The sequence below is a fragment of the Cryptomeria japonica genome, chromosome 9 (assembly GCF_030272615.1).
Source record: "Cryptomeria japonica chromosome 9, Sugi_1.0, whole genome shotgun sequence".
Lineage (NCBI taxonomy): Eukaryota > Viridiplantae > Streptophyta > Pinopsida > Cupressales > Cupressaceae > Cryptomeria > Cryptomeria japonica.
The window spans coordinates 396,213,482-396,218,337 of NC_081413.1; the positions used below are offsets into that span (position 1 = coordinate 396,213,482).

At 33.5% G+C, this 4,856-nt stretch overlaps 1 pseudogene; it reads left to right on the plus strand.

Annotated features, from left to right (window-relative positions):
• The first annotated feature begins 1,181 nt into the window (after positions 1-1,181).
• On the plus strand, positions 1,182-3,266 carry LOC131073946 (plasma membrane ATPase-like; annotated as a pseudogene).
• The last annotated feature ends 1,590 nt before the right edge of the window (positions 3,267-4,856 follow it).

Sequence of the window (4,856 nt, forward strand, 5' to 3'; positions counted from 1 at the left end):
TCCTTGGGAGGAAATTTGCTTCTTAAGTGCTAACAACTCATTTTCTACCTTTTGAATCATAGGATCGACAGAATTTGTTGAGAAAGATGATGTGTCAACAATCTGATTGTTCCTAACCTTGTTAGGATACTTTCTTATCTTACCAGCAAGGATAAGATCATCTTCAACTGATATTGCCATTTGTTGTGCAATAGCCAAATCTGCAGGATTATCCCTACACAAGAGAAAAATCACTTTTGGCAATTGAGAATTAATAAAAAAACATTTCAAATTTCTAGCAGTAGGTTGTGATGCAGCTGAAATGCAATTGTGCAACTTATTGAACTTTGCCATAAATTGTCACATGGGCTCTTGTGGTTCTTTTTTCATTTGAGTCAATTGTGCTAAAGCACATGATCATCTTCAACAGGCTTGAACCTTGCCTCAAACCTTGTTCTGAGGTTGGCCCAATTTGTAATACAATTATTTGGAAGATGATAGAACTAATCAACAATTGCACCTTGCAAAGTTTCAATGAACAATCTCATAGAAACATATTCATGTTCAACACCCAAAACACCACATGCAATTTAAAAAGCAACGATGTGCTCATCAGGATGTTGAGCACCATCTCCCAAAAACTTAGGCAAATTATTTCTTGTGCCTTTTGGAAGTTCATGTAAAGGTGTCGTTAGGCTCAAAAGACCAAACACAGTACCCCAAGGACTCGCATCAACCATCCTTAACGAATTATATGGTGGTATTACAAAAAATATTTACAAGTGGAACAACTGAAACTTACAAACTTGACGCCTCACTTGGTATAGGACACCATTGTGCAGTAGGAGGAAAACTATGTGTCTGCTACAAAAGAGATTGCGCCCGTGGAGGAATCGCAAAAGGGAAATTATATTGCTACAAAAACTCAAAGGTAGGATCAATAATTCCTGCTGCTCGTTGTCCACGAGTGTAACTTTGATCAACCAGATTAAAACTTTGAGAAAATCAACAATATGGATATTACAATGAAAATCACACTGCAACCAAAAAAGGAAAATACTGGTTGCACTTCGATCCCCAGTAGAGTCACCAAAAAACTGTTGGGTGAATATTTTGTCACTAGCATCCCTGTTGGAACCCTAAAATTTTCAAATTTTAGAGTTCCAGTTTTGATGCATGGAAAAAGATTTCTAAATTCAATCATGTGCAATGCCTATAATCGAGTAGGATTCTTTCATTTCCAACTCTCAGATACCAGGTTCGATGCATTGAGTTTCAGGTATGTATGTAGTTGCAAATGTGAAAGGATTCCAGGTACGCCTTTTTGAATCACAATTTCTTGTCATATAAACATTATCTCGTCAAGCTTATTATTTCTCTGCATTGTGTATATCCAGGAGCTTTCGTTTCAAGTTTTGAGTTTTCACGATATCATTTAATAAGTTTTCTAACAATGATCTAGATGCAGTTTACTCAATTTTTTCAATTGTGAGATAAAGTTTTAACAAAGTGCTTACTTTTGAACATTATTCAATTTGTCTTTCTTAACTCTTGTATGAAATGAGTGAAATTTACAAAAATGAAAGTTGTCAACTTTGGTGATTAAAATATTAGTGCTCATGAATGATCCTAGGAAACTGGTTGGTGAAACGTTTGTTGGTATATGATACTATTCTCCTGTACGATCTAATGAAAATCAGAAAAGTTCTGGCATGCTTTTTAATTGTTTTTTGACTGATCTTGGCATAAAAATGCATCATAAAAAAGTTTCAAATTTTCAAAATCGGAAGGCAACCCACCTAATATTTTGATGCCAAATGTTTCCATTTTCAATTTTGGAAAGATCAGAGTTTATTTGATATATTAATTTAAAATTTTATGTTGTTTACGACTAGCTCCGATAGGGCAGTTTACAAAGCAAGTACCAAAAAAATGGTGAGTTGATTGAAATTTGAAATAAAACCCATGTTTTATTTAAATTATCATAACTTTCGGCCAAGTTTCGTGGTAATCAGATGCCTAGTTAGTCGGCAATGAAATTACACCAGAATGAGTCGTAGGAATTTTTTTTTTTTTTGAAGTTTTTTGCATAGTTTGAAGCAGTTTCCAAAAAGGAAATAAAAGATTTTATGTTTGATCAAATGAAATGATCAAATACTTTATAGTTGGTTGAAGGAAGTAAAAAAAATTTATCTCAAAAGGTAAAATATTAAATCATTTTAAATAAATGATTGGGATACATTGGGGCCTGATGGGTGGCATAGGCATTTGAGAGCCCTCCCGATCCCTGATAGGGCAACCATTGTTAACACAAATAATGCAGGCAATGTTGTTGCTGCTCTAATGGCCCATTTAGCTCCCAAGACCAAGGTGCTTAGGGATGGCAGATGGTAGGAGGAAGATGCTTCTATCCTTGTTCCTGGGGATATAATTAGCATTAAGTTGGGAGATATCATTCCTACTGATGCTAGGCTGCGTGAAGGAGACCCTTTAAAGATTGATCAGTCTGCTCTAATAGGAGAATCTCTCCTAACTAAGAATCCTGGGGATGTATACTTTGGCTCTACATGCAAATAGGGAGAAATTAGGCAGTTGTTATTGCCATTGGAGTCCACACTTTCTTTGGAAATAACAGATATAGGATTAACAATTTGTTGGTGCTATTGATCGAGGGAATTCCAATGCCCACGGTTTTGTCTGTAGCTATGGCCATCGGCTCACACAAGCTCTCACAACAGGTGGTTGTCACAAAGAGAATGACTGCCATTGAAGAGATGGCTGCAATGAATGTCCTTTGAAGTGATAAAACTGGAACACTGACTCTCAACAAGTTGAGCGATGATAAAAGTCTAGTCGAGGCATTTCTCGTTGGAGTGGTCAAAGATTATGTGTTACTTCTGGTTGCTAGAACTTTGAGAACAGAGAATCAAGATGCCATTGATGCAGCTATGGTGGGAATGCTACCAGATCCTAAGGAGGCTCGAGTAGGCATCAGGGAAGTCCATTTCCTATCATTTAATCCAGTAGATAAGCATATAGCATTCACTAATATTGGTTCTGAAGGAAATTGGCATCGAGCCAGTAAAGGAGCTCCTGAGCAGATTCTTGATCTCTACAACAACCAGGAATCTCTTAGAAGCAAGGTGCATGGCATCATGGACAAGTTTACAGATCACAGGCTGAAAGCCCTTGATGTGGCTAGACAACAAGTTCCAGAAAAGAGTAATGAGGGTGCAGGAGACCCATGTGAATTTGTCGGAGTAACATCGAGACTTTGGGAGGAATAGAAAAAGGCTATTCCGACCCCTAATGAAGATAAAAGCGCCTGCGGGGATATCGGTATGAATTATACCGATAAAGTAACAAAAGAAAAATTCATTGGGTCATCGGTAAAACTTGAAAACACTTACCCCGATAATTGAAAATTACACGGATGAACTCCGAGGAGGTGAAGGTAATGTTATTTTAATTCTGCTAAGGAGGTAAGTATATTGTTTCGATAATTGGTTTTTAATTTGATAATTAAAGATAAAAATGATTTTATTTCTTCAAAAGGTTATCAAACATCATTTTTACTTTTAAAGCTTTCTTAAGTAATTATTTCTCAATGTTATTCACTAACATAATTACATTTTGAGAAATTATTTTATTACCCTTAAAGGTTTGTTTTACTACTTGATGAAGCATTTGAAATAGTTTTGCCTCAAAAGTTTACCATATATGATGTAAATTTATTTCTTTTAGAGCAAACTCTTTTACATGGGGATTATGTTTTAAAGTTTTTAAATTTTATCCCTAATGTGAATATTTTGATTTATCAATAAACTAACTCTGTTTTTTGTGTGCAGGAAGGATACATTTGTTCCTTCCTTGGCATATATTTCATAGGAAGTATTCCTTACCCTAAGTTGGATATAATGTTTTATTTATCATCTCTTAAAACACAATGATTTTATTTCTTGCAAAATTACTTTGGTAAGAATCATATTTATTTTTTAGTTACCTTTTTGAATAATTATAAATGAATATATCTTGTCAAAGGGAAATTACATAGATGCTTTGAGGTAGAAGTACCTATTGATATTTCTTATCATTTTTTCATAAATATTGATACCATGAATAAATAAATTGAATAATTTATTAGGGTAAAGTTAATCATTTGGCAATGTATCTTCTTGGTGACATTCTATAATTAAGGGGTGATATGGTTATATCATGTAATAATAGTTTGATTGGTTTCTTGCAAGTGTACATCCCACATAATAAACTACTTCCAAGGGAATCGAAGTTGCCCTATTAAGTGGAAAATGTATTCTTATGGTATACAGGAGGGAAGTATATTCTTTTACATATCACCTTTTTACATTATGTTATCATTTGAATATATATTAGGGTAAATTATAAAGAGTTTGATTCACTTTTATGATGATATGTTTTCCTAATCAAATTGAAAAGTGAAAATATATTATTGCAAAGATGGAATATTTATCCAAAGTGATTATTTCCAAAGGGAAATTTATATGGTTAGTGTTACTTTTGAAAAGTATATTTGAAAATCATGTGAATATTAGGGATTATTATTTACGTAAACATTTGCCCTAGAATTTTATTTTTAGGAGCAAATTATTAAATATCCCTAGCAATATGAGTTTTTGATAAATTAATAAATTGATTACATTATTTAGTGTGCAGGATGTTTACATATGAAAGTTTACATTTATTCCTAAAAGAACATATTGAGGAGGGAGTATTTCTCGCTAACAATCTTTATTTACTTGCAATAACATTATGGAAAGTAAATATCATTTATAGCATTTGACATAATTATGATAATATTTTATTTTCCTTTGAGGAATTATAAAGGTATATATGTTTTG